We start from the raw sequence: 17,892 nt of genomic DNA, 5'->3' as shown, positions 1-17,892 counted from the left end.
ACAGGAAAATTCTATTTGATTCTGGCCCTTATTGTTTGTGCAAATAAAGCTAATACACCTAAGGAGTACAGGACTGGCTCTGAATTATTAGAGAGAATCCAGATTGGTTTCTGTGCATTAACCCTGTATTTCTCTTCATTAACAGAGGCATACATTTTCCTCTTAGTGCTTCAAAGAACAAACAAGACCACAAGTAGTGATTTTTTAGTAATCTATCTCATTCTTCCTATAAGAATATATTCTCTCTGAATATGGGGTCAACACTACTTGTCCATGAAAACTGCGGAGCTTATTAGAATGTATCACAGTCTAGTAATGGTTTCTCATTATTTATAGTTCTGCATCACAGATGAGTAGGTTTCTAGGCCAAAGATGTGCTTTATTAATCTTAAAAAGGGGAAGTTTAAAATATGCTGGTAACTTTATTTCTTAAATTTGTTGTTTTTTAAATATAGGGGAGCTATTCACTCAGTGACTTTCAGTATATTTCCCAAGTTGTTTGTCTACAGGAGAATATAAATGTTATTTAAACATCTAAATAAAGGTTTACACGGGAAAGGTGAGGCTTCTAGAATGCACTTAGAGTATCAAATAGGCATAAAATATCTAATTTTTATCTAGTAGTTCAGAGTTTTTAATTGAGCTAAGGTGCTCACATTTATCAATCGATTTCAGAGCACACAAGGCCTCATATATTAGGATTAGGTAGAGATAAAAGCCACCTTAAAAACTAAATAGAAATCTTTTCAGGTTTAGGGTGGATGAAATGCATTCCCATACTAACCAAACCATCCTTTGGAATTCACCTAAATGAGATTTCCTCTGTTATGACACCCAGATTTTATCTTCTTGTAGCCTTCTACTTTTCCAATTCCAACTTCTGTCATAAATCAGTTTCTTCCCCAAACAGTTGTTGTCTTTTGTTATTTTTTGTTCCCACTTTGTCACACATTTCTGGAAATAAGATGCTGAGAACAATGAGTGCTGACATGAAGAAAAATATTAGTATGGGGTGCTAAGTGGAAAGGGTTATCTTCCACATCATTCACAAAACTCCTGTAAAGGAAAGGAAAGACATAGTATATCTTATGATATTGCATAGTAAACAAAGTTATATATCTCGTATGAATACTTATATTGGAAAAAGTCTCAATTCTATTTTACTTCATATGAAGTATATTCTGTAGTATTTCAAGCACTTATTACTCATCAGTCACACATTAATTCAGAATTTGTTGTTGACATTATGAACCCATTAATTTCCTCTGAGACACCTGTCCTTGTCTTTTTCTGCTTTGATGCATAAGCACAATTCACATAATCTGCCAGTAAGCCAAGTACTGAACTTTATTTAAAAATGAAGAAGGTGGCTCAAATTTTGGGGCTATTTTTTTTTTAAGTATAATTAACATTTTTCATAGCCACTTAATTAGGCAATCACTACTAGATTTGTGTGCACAAATATAGAAATATAGCTTTAAATGTAATTTTCATGTATTCAAATATCAATTTTGATTTGCAAATGATTCAAGGATGAGTGAAGATGGGTTTATTCATTAAAATGGGTCTTTCATTTTAGAGGCCAGAGCTGGATATTGGTTGTATTGTGCAAATCACAGGTGTTAAAATTACTGCAGGCAGAGTAAGCTATTATGTTTTTAATTTTGATGCCAGAGGCAGGTTTGGAAAAAAGCTGGAGCTAATAAAGACAATGAAATGAATGCAGAGGTTCTGTTTTTTAGAGAATTGAAATAATATATAAGTGGGTGCCATGACCTCTTTAAAGGGAAGTGGCAGCTTATCAACCATGCTCATTTTAATATTTTGGGGATGGATCTCTTCAGCAAGTGAAACTAATTTAATTTATTAATGGAATTAAGTAGGCATTTAATCTATTTCTGAATGATAGCCAGTATACTATTCATTGAGCCTCTGTTCAGCAAAATATTTCATTGTATTCTTAGGTCCTATTGTTTTCAATGAGACTTAAGTGCATGTTTAATGTTTGACTACCTGAGCAAGTTAGTGCAAGAAAAGCTCAGGTTTGAACTTACAGCTTGCAAGCTACTCTGTGATAACTGCACGTGTTGGCGCTGGATTTATGAACCAGATACCTTGTTCAGGATGGACCCAAACTCTCAGACCAATCACAACCTCTCTGTTCCATAATAGATATTTTGTAGTGATTAACAGTGACAGCTGTTAAGAATACTGCAGACAATTTTGTATCTATCAGTACTAGAGTTGTCATCAGAGGGAAGGTACGTCTGGCCAGTATGCGAGCTTCACTCTGAGGTTCTTTCTTGAATGTCAGATGTCGGCAGCTTGGAGGTTGAAAGCCAAGGCCCACTCTCCCTCAGTGGAGTGGGTGAGATGGACTGGTGGTCTGTCCACGGTGGCCTCAGGTTCCCCTCTTGGGGGACTCTTTGCTGCTCTGAAATCTCTCCTTTTCTATTCATTCTCCACCTCTGATGACTCTTCATCTCCAGGCATCATTGATTGGTTTCCCTGTGGTCACCATACTGTTCAAATTCTGACCTGTCAGCATATTCCTTTGTTTCCCAAACTCATCACATGCATACATCTTAATTTGGGCTTTTTCTGGTCTTTCCTAATTTGGTTCATTTAACAAAACCAGAAATCCCAATGGCTCTGCAGCTGGTCACTCTGACCTGGAAAATGCAGCAGGGTCCCTTATGTTATGGTACTTGTCTTCAATTTCCCAGCCTGTGTGTCTGCTTGCTGCTTGCCTGTGTCAGACACAGTGGGCCTTGAAAGAAACGTTGTCACAAACAGGCTTTTAGAAATCAATGAACTCTTGCCATTGCCCTAGACCATTGTTCTACTACAATATCTACTTTTCCTATGAGCCAATTCCCAAAAGCAAACCCTTTGTCACAGGCCAGCTGGGCACTGTGAGTGTATCAATTTTATCACAGGCCAACTGGGCTGTTTGATTCAGTTTCGGATTGAGGAGGCAAAGTTGGGAGTGAAATAAAGACAAATTTATTATACCTTACACACACAACAGTTAACAGAAAGATAAATGCGATAAGCAGATAATGCAGTACAAAAGAGCTAATAGTAAATAATAACAACAGATAGATAGATCAATCTGTCGCAGGCCAACTGGGCACTGTGAGGGTATTAGCCACACTGGGCTGTTCAAAACAACAAATAGACATGGGTTGGCAACTTATCTATAGTCCCTCAATGCCAGGTGTGTGCCAAGTGATTCCAGCGAAGTTGGGCATCCCCGATGATCGACGCTGTCAGAGGGATTACTGGGGAAGCTCTCTTGATCAGGATCTGATCCTTACTCACACCAGGAGTCTGGGGTCCGGGCGTGGAACAGAAATGACTGTTCTGTTCCCTCCTTCCTGCTGGTTATCTGATGCCATGTGCTTTTTATACCTAGTCTTATGTTAATCCGTTGGCCTCAGGGCCACTCACAATGTTGCCCTATAGCTGTTACCCTATGGGATTGAAAGTTGTTAAAATTATCATAAAAGGTTACTATCCAGACTCGGGTTTATCCAAAAAGCAAATTATGATGCAGCACCTTTAGGTTTGAAATTGACATCGCTCCGCCTAAATCCTAACCCCTTTTAGGCTTCATTTGAATATGCTTTCTTGGGATATGCTTTCCTGGAATGTATTGGGTATGCCAAGCAGTTAGATCCAGTTTTTATCGCTAAGGCTGAACCCTGAGCAAAAAACAGTTAGTCCAGCTAATCTCACAGCTATAGCTTTGCCTATGGGGCCCAGTCAGTTCCATGAACAGTTAATTTATCATTTTGGTTAAACTTATGACAGACAAGTTACATTTGCAGTTCACAAACTTACAAGCTTATATTAACTAATATTACCTGTTTAGGCAAAATACCAAATGCCTTCAAGAAGCACATTTTATTGCTTATTAATCCCTCTGGCTCTGGCTGCTACACCCTTAATACCATTTTCTAGCCATCAGCGTGCACATCCTCTTTGTGGTAAATGCAAGGTAGCTTAATTCTTAATGAAAATAAAATGGAGAGAGGTAGTTGGTCATGTTACTCTGTAGGCAGGTGGAAGGCAGGGCCAGATGGCACCTAAGAGACTACTTTGTTCAGAAAGGCATAAACTTTAATAGGCAACAGCCTACTTTGCCAAATGTTATGATAGACTTGCAGATAGTAGGGGTACTCTTTCTTTATCCTGTATATTTTAAGTTACTTTATTTCTTTCTGCAAGTGCATTGATAATATCTAACTTATTTGTTGCCTGAGAGAGTTTATGCCTTTCTGAGCAAGTTAGTCTTGAAGTCTGCAAACAGATATTGCCTTTGTGCCTCCATAACATTTTTTTTATGGAGGCACAAAGTGAAAGCAAACAGACATCCATGCCCTTTGTTGTGCCACAAATAACCAATTTGTGGTCGGGAGAATAGGTTGTATAGATTTTGTTATTTTGTAGCAGATGCCTTTTTGTTTTGAGGCAGGAGAGCACAGGTTGCTCCAGCCACCCTGGGCAGGTACTCCTGGGGTTTCAGTGTTCTCTGTGTTCTCTGGAATTCCTCTATGGGAATGAGACTCTGCAAATGGGGGGAATAGGCTTCCCCACTTAGAGAGGTATGCCCAGGGAACTGTTGGGCATATCTCTGCAAGTGGGAAAACCTGGGGTTTCCTTATTTGAAGAGGGATGTCCCACAGGATTTGGCCTTGAAGTCCTGGGAACAGCAGAGGCCTGAGTCTCTGAACAACAGGATATATCTGTTTCTCCCAATGAAGTGGATCAGTTGTACCAGAACACTCCCTCCACAGTTGACCTGCTTCATTTAACAACATCTGTTTTATAGCCTAAGGTGCTGCCCTATTTGCCTTTTGCCTTGAACATAAGGTAAGCAACCTTACATTCACTACAGGCTCAGTGTGTCTGTATAGGCAGTTATTGCAGAGTATGTAACAAGCTGTAATTTCATCCCAAGTTGACCCCATAGTAAGTTGTTTGTGTAAGCATTCTGATGGCTGTGCTGAATTGGGGTCTCTATACAGTAAGTAGTGTTATATTACAACAGTGGTCAGCAGCTGGAAGGACCCAGTTTGGTTAAGTGGATGGCAGGCACTAGGAACCAGCTGCCACTGTCACTTTTTCCCCCATGGCAGCACAGGGAATGTGCTCAGGACTGCTGCTTTTTCTTGTGGCAGCACAAGGAGAATGCCTGTGGCTGGCACCTTTGTCAGAGATAGGGAAAAGTGAATGATGCCAAAGCCCCTGCCACTGAATGCTGCTGAAACCATGTTTGCGGGCTGGATCAAATGGTTCCATGGGGTGCAGGTTGCTGACCCCTTCACTACCATGATTTGTATAATGTTAATTACTTCAGGGAGGGTGTAAAATAATTCTGCTTATTTTTATAGATAGTGTAAGAGTGATATTGCTGCAGTGATGGTCCAAAAATGATGCGAGAGGCAAGAATTTCTTTGCGTGATGTATTTTATCAGACCATCTATGTAGCTGGGACAAAGTTAGACAAGCTTTCAAATGCAAGACTTCCTTTCTCAGGTCTCTTTTTATAGGGGAATCTAAGCAGTCTTGGAAATATGTTATGGCCATAACATATTTTAACCACATGCTGCTTCAAAACTCAGAATTAGAATTCTAAGAATTAGAAGTCTTAGTACAGTAACATAATTATGGTGTAAATGCGATAACAGACACCTAGTAAGTTATTTACATGACCAGGGCACTGCCATGAATGGGTACAATTTGTTCAGGAAGAAGAGGTAGGGGAAAAAGGAGGTAGTATTGCTGCATACATAAGAGATATACACTTGTTCTGATATTTGGTGTGGAGTGGGAGGTAGTGCTGTTGAAAGCCTTTGAGTAAAAAAGCTGGAGGCCTGCAGAGGAGTTAGCCAAAAATGATATTTTACTTGAGATAAAACAACGTAAGAAAATAGAAGATTCCTGATTAATAGTTTCAAAATAGGCTTCCATTTAGAATAAAATTCGGAAAAAAAAGAAAGACAAAATGGAACAATAGAAATGGGAAATTACCATAAGAGAAAAATCACCTAGCCTGACAAATTAGAATAGAAATATATGCCTGCAGTATGTCAGGTGCTATAAATTATAATCATATGATTATACTTCAATTGCTATATAATCTGCTCTTATATACAACTGCAATGTGCATTTTCTGCTTTTGATGCTCATTTAATTCATCAAGTGTTAAAACATTGAGTCAAACTAAAATGTATAAGTCATTATTATAAGATACTTAAATACCTCTTATATTAGAAAATCATCTTTTGACAATCTTGGGTTAATTCTACAAGTTGTTACATAGGTATCATATTCAAACAGTTATGTAAATGTAGTCATTTTTGCATGTGAATAATGCTAGAGTGATGGCAGTAAATATAGAACATCTGAATTTTAGTTAAACAGTTAATGTAATATTTCCTGAAAACTCAAGTGAAAAATTCATTCAAATTAGCTTATAAAGGGTGCTGTCATGTGGACTGAAAACTGGAATGTACAGTGATATATTTTTAGGAGGAGTGTATAGTTGAGCAACTCTTAGAGGAGATCAGTGCTCAGACTAGTCCTATTAAATATCTTCATTAATAACCTGGAAAAAGAGTGAAATTTAAATTAACAGATGATGTTAAATTAGGTGGAGTTGTGAATACTAGCCAAGGAGGACAAATGTAATACTATATGAGAAAAAAGAAAAGAAAGTAACACCAAGGTAACACAAATATTAATAGCAGAATTAAGAAAACTGAATGGAGGATTTTAGAAGGAATGGCAATATCTTGGGAGCATGCTACATTCTCACTTACGCAAACGGCATTTAATACTCTGGTCTCATGGTTGTGATCTTATGTTTGAGACATGCCCAAATGCACAGACATGGGAAGGAGGGGCAGAAAAGGAGATTGCCCTGGGCTGCCCTTTGCTCAGGCCTTCCAAACAGCCAGATTTTTCAGCCTTGTTCAATAAGTGTTCCCCATCACACTTATATCAGGGAATGTTTCTCAGCGGGGGGGGGGGGGGGGGGGGGGGGGGCTGTGTATGAGGGAGCACCTAAATATTTTTTCCTACACGTTAAAATGCATTGGGTGTGCCACAGCTGTAACGTTAGTATAACGTATGCTTTTTACTTCACCAAGATGCATATCTCATATTTACAGCAGACTGTAAGGATAGAATGCAGCTTTGAAATCCAACAACAGCCAGAATTTGAGTGTCACACAGCTTCTAAGGTCATTGTCAACAAACCATTTTTAGCTGCAAACCATTTTAACTGCTTTCCTGATCAGATAATATCCTCATTATCTGGAGTAACTCATACCAAGTGTCATTGGATATATAAAAAAGCTAAATTGATTTTCTTGCACAGTTTGAATTCTAGACCTCAGAATACACACTCTTTTGGGGTCTGTTCAATATTTTACAATATAATTTTTGTCAAATGTGACATGCATGTAGCCTCCTTTATGGTGAAGAAACCCAAGATGATGGAAGCGGAATATAAGAACTTATATTCTTAGTCATTATCTCCTAATTATTATCCAACCTGTCAAAGTGCTTTTTCTCCAAGTTTCATTAATTTTTTCTGCAGCAGCATTCTCTTGGTTACAAATCACTTGTGGATTATGTTTCCCAGTTTTATTTGGCAAACAAGAAAACTTCTGTATCATCCATATGACAAAAATATCAGTCACATTTTCTGATTAAAATTTACCATTGTCTCCCCCACCTTTTAATTGGTTATACCTTTAAAATGGGGCCTATTCTTTTGAAATCAAATAACGATGATGATGTATTAACCTGGCACAGCAGGCAATCATGTAGGCAAAGCCAAAGGTGCACTCATGAAAGCTGGATTAAACAAATGTATGAGTCAAAGAGATGGGCAAAAACTAAGTGCTGGTGGAACCACTACCTTGTTCTTCTACCAACCCTGACCCCCTTCCCATAAAAAATATGCTCAAAAGCTTTTTACATATATGTATGTGGTGGTGAGAAGCCCCCACAGGCTCCACAGGGGCTACGGGAAATCCCAAGAGCCCCAGCATGGGATAAACAGACCCCCACACCCAGGAAAACTCACCTTCAGGTGTGTGGCCAGAGCAGGAATTGGTGCTGTGTCTGTGCGAGTCAGCATTTCACTGGCTTTTCAAATGGCTGCTCCTAGGGTGGGGGAGCGCCGGGCCAATGGCGGCACCGGGAAGATTTAAAAACCCCGCTGGAAGCCGGCAAGGGAGAAGGGAGAGAGAGAGCCAGTGGGGAGGATGCCAGGCTTGGTGTGACTTCTGCTGCTGGCAGGAGCATTGCTGCAGGTGCAGAGCCTGCATCTGGATCAGGGGAAATAGAGTCCCTGCATTAGGTTGGGGAGGATCTGTTCCCACCCCCCCAGCTACCTACATTTTCAAGGCGATAAAAGGTGTCACCCTCTCTGGGGAAAGAGAGGCATGCCTGACATCTGGAGTCTCTGGCACCAGGGGCTGGGGGCTCTAGCTGCCTTAACACCCAGGAGAAGAAAAAAAAAAAGGAAAAAGAGAAAAAAAACCTACCAGAGCCAAAGTCGATGCCTAACCCCTTAGCAAAGGGGCTCACAGGGGGCACGGCAGATCTATACCGGCAACACCCAAGCGGTTGGGGAGTGGACGGGGTATAGGGGTGGTGGAGCCCCAAGGAACATCACGGTGCAACTGTAAGTACCTCTGTCACCGGGTCCCCCTCTGAGAAGAGGAACACCACTGAACCCCTCCTTTCACCCAATAACATCAAGTCATGGCAGGCGAGTTGAGGGGGGAGGGACCCTGGTACAAGAGGACGGTATGGTTCCCTTTATGCCCACTAAAGACATCACAGCGTACCAGTCATTTTGCTGATTTATCTCTAGACCCTTGGCAAGAGGATTGTGATGCGACTTGAAGGCCAGATAAAAGCATTACACTTTTACCAGTATCAGTGATAGGAAACAAGTCAAAACCTGTTACAGAAGAGAAGTTTGGCCCACATATGATGCATCTACACGTGCTGATTTAAGGTGCTGTAGCCCGATTTAAGGTTCATTAAGGTTGTGTCTACATGTGCATGCCCTTAATGCGCCTTCAAAATGGCAATTTTAGGCTATTCACAGGCAAAAGCAGGTATCAGATTTAGGCACGAATAGCTAAAGCACACTAACGCATGTGTAGATGCACTAAGATAAATTAACATTGTGTATGGACTGACTTGGGAATAACTTTAGTCCCACATCAGTCTGCATCCCCAACATGAATGTGCTTTAACGTGTGTATATATAGATGCAAACCTAAATCGCCTTAATGCACATTAAACTAATGTGCACTAAATTTAGGCATGCCTAAATGCACATGTAGACACGCCCATAGACTGTTTTAAAAATGATGGAACCCAGTATAAGATTTGCTCCCCCAACCACCAAAGGGTGAATGTGTGTTCTGTTTGCTGCCAATTTAAACTACATCACTTACAAAAAACCATGTACCTAGCCTTAAGGATAAAAAGAACAGTATTGTCAAGGTGGTATAAATTTCTGGACCTGTAAGATTTTATCAGTGCATAATATTTAAGCTAGGTCCTATAGCTGGTTCATAGGAGTAGAGAACTGGGTCTGGAACTTGAGGGTTCTTTGATTTCGTTTCACTAGCTGCCATTCTACAGTTCCATTAGAACTCAGCTGAATGCTCTTAAATTCTGGTCACTAATGTCATTTATTTTTTTCAGATCCATTATAGAAGTTAGAGATAGCTAACCGTAATAGGTCATTTAGTTCATGCCCCTGCGAGTTCAGACATGTTTTCTACAGAGTTGTTCAATCACATGCTTTTTTCAAATAGTTCTTTCTCTGACAGGAACTCATCTTCTCTACTTATAAAGAATAACCCTGAGACAGTAATTACCTTGTAATCCTCTGTGGTGAAAACTAATGCAAAAAAAATCCAGGCTTGCCAAATATAAGAAATCCCTCTGTATTAATTTAGACCTTTTTGTTGATGTCTTTTTCCCCCCCTCCCTCTGGGAAGTATCATAAGGGAGCAGATCAAGGATACACTCAACCTAAGACCATTTCAGCATTTTAAATAAAACAATTAAGTTTTTATAGTCATTCACTCTGAAACACTGATTTTCATTTCCTGCTTTGTTGCTTCTTGCCAAACATCTTTTATTTTGTTCTCTTGGGCTATTGCCAAAATATAGTATAAATAAATTAGTACTTTCTCTGAATGCCTAGATTCTTTCACTGTACCAAATAGCAAAGAATAAAAAATTAGGAGCATGAAACCTTCTTATCTTTATAGCTCAAATTAATTTAGAGACCTCTTGATATTTTTAGCCTTGAAGCAAGTAGAATTCTATTTGGAATATTAAACCACAATCAGAAATAATGATTTATTTTCTTTATTGTATGTGTGGAGGGGAGAGTTTTCAATAGAAAACATTGTTTACATGCTAGTTATACACACATGTATACATCAACATGCGTGAGTGTATACACACGCACACATGTGCATGCACCCCCCCATTTAATAGACCTGAAATATTTGATCATTAATTTTTTTTGTTTGTTTATTTGTAGATTTCCTTTATTTTCAATGGTATTACAAGCAAACCAAGCAGGAACAGATGAATTCTGGAGATCAACACTTGAATATGATGGCAGGGTTTGGGCTTCTTTGACCATGAGATGGTGTTGCTAGAAGGACTGTTGTGAAGAGAAGGGGTCCACCAAGAATGTCTTTGAATACAGTGTCACTAAGCTACCAAGGAGGGCTTTAAACTTGTGTTAACCAGGGATGGAGACAAAAGCTCAGAGGTAAGTAAAGAGCCAGGTAATCTGGATAAAAAACAAGGATGAGGAAGCAATAAAGGAAGAATCAACAATATTCTCAGAGAGAAATTGGGACAGTCAGTTGCCTAAAATATTTATATATGAATGCAAGAAGTATGGGGAATAAGCAGGAAGAATTAGAAGTCTTAGTACAGTAACATAATTATGGTGTAAATGCGATAACAGACACCTAGTAAGTTATTTACATGACCAGGGCACTGCCATGAATGGGTACAATTTGTTCAGGAAGAAGAGGTAGGGGAAAAAGGAGGTAGTATTGCTGCATACATAAGAGATGTACACTTGTTCTGATGTTTGGTGTGGAGTGGGAGGTAGCACTGTTGAAAGCCTTTGAGTTACAATCAGAGGGGAGAGCAGCATAGTGGGTGTCTGTTATCAACCACCAAACCAGAAGGAAGAGGTGGGTTATGCCTTTTTTAAACAACTGCTGAAAGTTTCCAAATCACAGCATATGATTTTTTGGGGGGACTTTATTTGTTGTGTCATCTGCTGAGAGGAAAACATGGCAGTCCATCATATATTTGGAGTGCATTGGGAATAACTTTTTGGAGGCCACCTAGAGTAGAAAGTCTTCTCACTTGGCTTCTCACAAACGGGGCAATTTGAGAATGTGAGGGTAGAATGTAACTTGAGTGACAGTGACCACAAAATAATAGAGTTCAAAATCCTAAGAGAAGGAAGGCAGGAAGGAAAGGCTTTGACTTTTTAACTACTTTATTCAGGGATTCGGGGTACAAAAAGTTGGCCCCTCAGGGGTCCAGGTCCAATATACAAAGCAAAGACAAAAAATTACCATCAAACCAAGAGCACCATGCCATTACATTCATAACATCACACCGTGACAGACACCTTTGCTATATTACATGTCGTGCCTAACATGCCATTATGTGGTCGGGACACTGGCCACACAGTCGTATAGACCAAAACCATCTATAAACAAATGATTCTTACCCTGCTGTAATCCAATCATACATGTGACAACACCTTCAGCTTTCCACACAGAGAAAAAAGCAAAAAGCAGCCTGGCGAGGGTCCAGGGCATGGCACGAGGTGGGAGTCGCAGTCTGATGCTGAGCCTGTCCTGTCGCTCAGATTGGTAATGACATCAAAGTATGTATTGAAGATAGTCATCCTCTATGGCCTAACGCTCCCTCAAGGGCCCAGTGTGCTCAAAGGTGGGCACGGCCTGCTGGAGCACAGCATGCTCAAACTCCAGCAAGAGGCGCTCCTGTACCAGGAGGCTGAAAAGGATCATCTGAGTTGGTCCCAGCGAGCTGGTTGTGGCAGCTCTTGAGGACAGCCATCTTGGCCTTACCCAGTAGGAAGCTGGCCAGGCAGACAGTGCCCCGCTTGGCCACCCAGTATGGGTAGGAGCACATGTAGGTGGTCTTCAAGAGGCTCCTGCCCAGTGCCTGCAGTGTCAGCTCAAGGGTGACAAAGAGTGGCTCTGGGGGTGGGGGCAGTTGAGGAAGGCATGAAAGAGGTTCTCAACGCTTCCGGGGCAGAAGGGGCAGGCTGTCGAGGTGGCTGGGTCAAAGTGGGACTGTAACAGAGAACCTTAGCCCTGTTACCAAGAAATAGGACAGTCCTTTTAAATCCAGAACCTTCTGGGCACAGCCGGCTGGTCAAGTAGGGGTTAAGGATTGAACCCTGCCAGCTGGTCAGGTGACAGGAAGGGGAAGGTCAGAACCCTATAAACTGCAAGTGGAGAAGGCCAGAGAGGGGGACTCCCAATGACTATGGTACAGCTGCAGCAGCCTCTTTGGGAAGAATATGCCACACTGTGAGCCAGAAGCATGATCACGTAAAGTAAGCGGGTACATTGCCTCTCTTATTTCTTTATTATTATTTTCATCATAGGAGCCTATGGTTTACGTTTGATGTAAAAAAAAAAAAAAAAAAAAGCCGGTGGTTTGTGGCTGAGGCTGTAGGGGTGGAGGAGGCCTCGTTAGCGCCAAGGGGAGCTGTGATAGAGGGGTTCAGGAAGCCCTGCAGCACTAGGGGTGCCACACTAGGGCCAGGAACCCAAAGTTGCTTGAAGGGGAGATAGGAGCCTTGAAGCCAGATCCTACTGGGTGGACTTAGGCGAAAGGCCCTAACTACAGAAAGAGGGGCAAAGCTGAAGGGGGATGAGGCCCCAACAGTCTGATGCCACAGGGGCGCACAGTGTAGAAGGGCCAGTAAGCCTGGTGTCATGGACAGCATGGAACAGAGGGCCTTGAGCCCGAGTGAGTTAGAGAGCTAGAGCCTCAGAGTCAAGCCCCGATTAGTGGGTTTTGACTGACAGGTCTAGCTAGAGAGAGAGGGGGGTAAGCCCACAGTGGCTGAGGCCCCAACATAAAGCAAAATTTATAAAACCATTTGCGAGGCTTGGGCTGCAGTGTAGGGGAGGAACAGAGCCACAGATAGTGCCCCCTGGCATCAGGGCAAGAAGTGGGCAGCCTCCCGCTTAATTAACATCCTAATTAAATATCATCAAGGCATGGCAGGTGAGAAGGCGGGTGGTTGGCCCTGAAACTGGTGGGCGGGCCAATGGCAAATCAGCCCTGAGAAGGCCCCCCTGATACAGGGACGCAAATGTGCCAGTGGCTAGAATGCTGTGCAGCAACCGCCACTGCAGGTGGCCAGTCTTCTTGGTGGTTGGCAGCTTATACAATGTGCGCCAAACTGGGTGGGCTGGTTGGTAATCTGGTGGCCCCAGGAGCCGTCGCCACGGTGTATTGTGGTGGCCCACCACCACCTGGGCATGGCGGACATGAACCACGCAGGCATATAGGCTTCTATGCAACAGAACAGCAAAGGGGCAACCTGTGTCACTGTCAGGAGGCACAGGGAGCATCAGCAGGGTACCAAGCCCACTGGCCAGCTCACTGGCCATGGCCAGGGTGACTGGCAGCGCAGGAAAAGCCTCGCTTGGGGCATCTGCAGTGCAGGGGACCTGGTGTGCTTGGAGATGGTCATCCAGGGTGGCTGCTGCCTCTGGTGGGAGGGCAGCCTGGATGTCACACAGGAGACGGCCCCCACTGTGGATGGAGTGCATGCCTAGCTGGGTGGTCAGGGCCTTGGACAAGAGCCAGGCCGACCAAGTGTGGTCAAGGAGATGGCTCAGGCAGAGGACATGTGCCTGGATGAGAGTGGCCATGAAGCTGGCAGAGGCCAGGCTCAGCACAGGACACCTCAGGGCTGGGTTGTGCACCAGGGGCTCCCTCAGCAGCTGTGGAAACTACAGGTGCTGGGGCTGGAGGTGGAAGGTGGCCTGCCAGGCTCATACCATACCACAGTAGAAAGCCAGAAGCACCACCCAGTTCAGGAGTGTGAAGTCCAGCAGGAAGAGCTCCTGGTCGAAGCTGAGGGCCCCCACCCTCTCCAGGAACCAGCACGCCAGTTGTTGCTAGGCTAGGCACTCCTCACCATAGAGGAATCACTGAAGGGCTTTTAGGTGGAAGGTGGCTACCTTGCTCACCAGGTCGACCAGGCTCTGGCCCCCCCTCAGTGGCAGGTAGGTACAGGACAGCTTGTGGGAGCCAGTGGCACCCATCCCAGAAAAAAATCTACCAGGAGGCACTGGAGCCTCTTAAGTAGGTCCTGTGGCTGGTTGAGTATGGCACACTGATGCCACAGGGTCACCGCCACCAGGTTGTTTGCAATGAGGACACGTCCATGGTAGGAGAGGCTGGGTAGGTGCCAGCGCCACTGTTGCAGATGGGTCTCAACCCCCTCCTCAAGACCGTCCCAGTTGTGAGCTATGAAGGTTGGTGGCCCTGGGAACACTCCCAGGACCTTGAGGCCCTCTTGGCACCAGGTGAGTCCCCCTGGCAAATTCCGGGGCGGGGGGGAGGGGTCGCATTGATCCACACACCAAGCATAAGGGTATCACTCTTGGCCCAATTGATACAGGCCGAGGAGGCACGTTCATAGGCTCACTGGCAATCTGTCAGGGCCCACACATCTTTGTGGGTGTTAAGGAAGACAGTCACATCATCCGCATATGCTGACAGCTGGAGCAGAGGGCCAATGGACGGGCCCATGGCTGGTGGTAAGGCCATACCACTCTGGTGGTGCCACAGTGCATGTAGCAGTGGCTCGATGGCCAGGGCATAGAGCATGCCTGACAGGGGGCAGCACTGATGGATGCCCCTGAATGGAGGGAATGGGGTGCAGAGCATGCCATTCACCTTTAGCAGGCTGGAGGTGTCTTGGTACAAGACCCAGAGCGCCCCGGTGAAGAGGGGCCCAAAGTCAAAGGCCTCCAGGGTCTGGAAGAGCCACCCAGTTGAAGGCCTTCTCCTGATCCAGAGAGATGAGGCTGATGTCTAGGCTGAAGAGTTCACTGGCTGTGAGTAGGTCACGCAGCAGGAACAGGTTGTCTTGGATGGTCCTGCCTGGCATGCTCAGCCCCAGTGACAGAGGCCATGATGGTGCAGAGGTGGGTCACCAGTGCTTTGGCCAGAATCTTGTAGTCTGCGCACAGCAGGGAGACCAGCCGCCAATTCTTAATGCAGCCAAGGTCTCCCTTCTTGGGCAGCAGCATGAGCACCGCTCGGTGGTAGCTGATCGGCAGGACCTTGTCAGCAAGACTCTCCTGGAAAATGCGCAGGAGGCAGGGGCTAAGGAGAGGCCAGAAGGTCTTGTAGAACTTGGCAGGTAACCCATCGAGGCCTGGGTCTTTGCCAGAGGCTAGGCCAGCTGCAGCAGCTGCCAGCTCCTCCAGAGACAATTACCACTCAATCTTGCTGGCCTCCAGGGCACAGAGACATGGTAGGCCCTTGTGGAGTTCCTGTGTGGCCTTGGGGCAGCATGGCTCAGCCGCAGACAGGTCACAATAGAAGGTGACGGCATACTCATGTACTTCACCCGGGTCTGTGATTACCCGACCCTTGGGGGTCTTGGGGTGATTTAAGACTTTGCTCACTGCCTGCCACCACTCTAGGTTGAAGAAGTGGGTTGGGGCATCAGTTTCTGCCAGCTCTTGGCAGCGGGTGCAGATCCTTGCTCCATGGGCTGTACTCTCTGCCAAGTCATGCAGGCATTTCCTGCGGAACCTGAGGCTCTCGTGCAGCACTGCATTGCTGCTGGCCACTAGCAGGGCATCCTTGATCTCTGCCACATCTTCCTTCAGCTCTCAGATATGGCGGCACAGTTCATTTGTGGCCAGCTGGGTCTACTGGTGGCAAAAAGCCCAGATCTGTACCTTGCCCATGTCCCACCATAGCTTCCAAGAGGAGTACCTCAGTCTCACAGAGTAGCTCCTAGCCCCACTGTAAGTGGGCAAAGCAGTCATGGAAGTAGGAGTCTTGAAGCAGGATGATGTTGAAGCACCAATAGGGTGCCCATGTGCAGGATCTCCCCGGCAGGCTTAGTTCACAGCAGGCCAGGCCATGATCTGACAGGCCCAAGGGAATGATACAACTGCTGCGCAGGAGTGGCAGATAGTGCCTGGTGACATAAAGGCAGTTAGGGCGGGCCATGGTGAGACCACCAGCACTCATCCTGACCCAGGTATACTGGCATGCATCAGGATGCAGGACTTGCCAGATGTTAATGAGGCCTGCAGTCTTCAGGGCAGACTGCAGCTTGCGGACTGAGGGTAGGTGAAGCTCAGGCCCCGTGTGATCAAGCGAGGCATCAATGGTGTAATTAAAGTCCCTGCCTATGAGAAGCAGGTCATCATCCTCACTAGCGTTGTGCAGGAGGGCGGCCAAGGTCTCGAAGTGACCATCTCGTGGCCATCAGTGGGTGCATAGATGTTGACGAGTAGCAGGTGGTGGTGTGCTAGGGTGATGCGGATAGTCAGCTGGAGGCTGGGGACGACCTCCTATGCCACCACCATATCATGCTGTAGTTGTACCGATAGGAGAGTCATGACTCCAGTGCTAAGGTTGGTGCCATGGCTCAGGAACAAGTGGCCTTGCCAGGCAATGTGCCAAGCCACAGAAGCATGGCAAGGCTGCACCCCGGGTGGGAACTCACCCACAAACACAGTGTCTACACCCTCAATGTCTAGACATTTCAGCCTCCTTTCATTGTTCAGGTCAAGGACTGGTTCCAGGAGAGCGATCCCTGCCTTCTTGGGTGGGGGAAAGAGGTCATCCTGCTCTCAAGGTCACTTGCAACAGTCAGAAAGCTAGATCTCCACCTTACTAGCTTCCTCATCCAATTTGGTAGGCTGGGACGTGACCAAGAGGTCAGAAGATTCCTTTGCCTCCCCCTGTGTTGGGCCTCCAGAAGAGAAGCATTCTACGTTACTTTTACTGCCACCTGACCCCGGAAGCTGGGAGACAGGCGGGGGATTGGTGATCTCTGCTGTTGCTTCCTCCAATTCCAAGTTGTCCCTGTCCACAGTCACGTGCAACAGGGTTGCTGGCATAACAGCCGGAGCAGTGTCAAGCTCTCCAGCAGGGGTGCCAGCAGAGGAGGGTCCTGGCAGGGATGGGGTGTCCTGAGAGACCCCCTTTACCTTCCTCTCTTTGTTCTTCTTCTTCCTAGTGGCAGGTGGCCCACTCTTTGCAGGGGATGGGCCAGACCACTCCCAACCCACCTCTCTGGGGCCAGCTATTTCAGACAAGGCCACTGTGGAGGGTGGCTGGGAGAAGGCCCAAGCCCCAGTGTCCAACAGGGCCTTGTCGCCACAGTCACCGGCCACCCCAGTCACCTCAGCTGGGGCAGTTGGGCAGGCAGGGGGCAAGTAGAAGCATCAGCCCTTCCACCTGGGGGGCCCTGCACCATGGTAGGGGGGGTGGGCACCATAGGTGGAATGGGCAGGGTAGAGGGCTGGGGAAGAGTCCCAGCCCCCCCGCTGGATGGTGCTTTCACACTGGAGACCCCAGCCCCCTCAGATACAACAGGGGTTAAAAGGAAGTTGGGAAGAGCTTCCAGCCTCACTGGGCAGGGCCTGTGCCCCAGAAGTGGATGCACCATCCGTTGGTGCCACTGCAGTCACTGATGTTCTGGCCGCTTTCCCCCTTGGGCACTGGGCTGCTAGGTGGGAAGAGCTAAAATCCTGGAAACATGTGGTCTCC

General features: G+C 45.4%; 1 protein-coding gene across 2 annotated transcripts in view; it reads left to right on the top strand.

Moving 5' to 3' along the window:
• LOC109286452 (uncharacterized) overlaps positions 1 to 17,892 on the top strand; it is a 167,176-nt gene that overhangs the window by 64,536 nt on the left and 84,748 nt on the right. For both annotated transcript variants that reach the window (XM_059719237.1, XM_059719227.1), the window contains exon 6: positions 10,601 to 10,837. The gene's annotated coding sequence lies outside the window, so the exon portion shown is untranslated. The remainder of the gene's footprint in view (positions 1 to 10,600; positions 10,838 to 17,892) is intronic.

The sequence above is a fragment of the Alligator mississippiensis genome, chromosome 1 (assembly GCF_030867095.1).
Source record: "Alligator mississippiensis isolate rAllMis1 chromosome 1, rAllMis1, whole genome shotgun sequence".
Taxonomy (NCBI): domain Eukaryota; kingdom Metazoa; phylum Chordata; order Crocodylia; family Alligatoridae; genus Alligator; species Alligator mississippiensis.
Note: the sequence above shows the minus strand (reverse complement) of the source record. Positions and strands in the feature narration are given on the sequence as shown.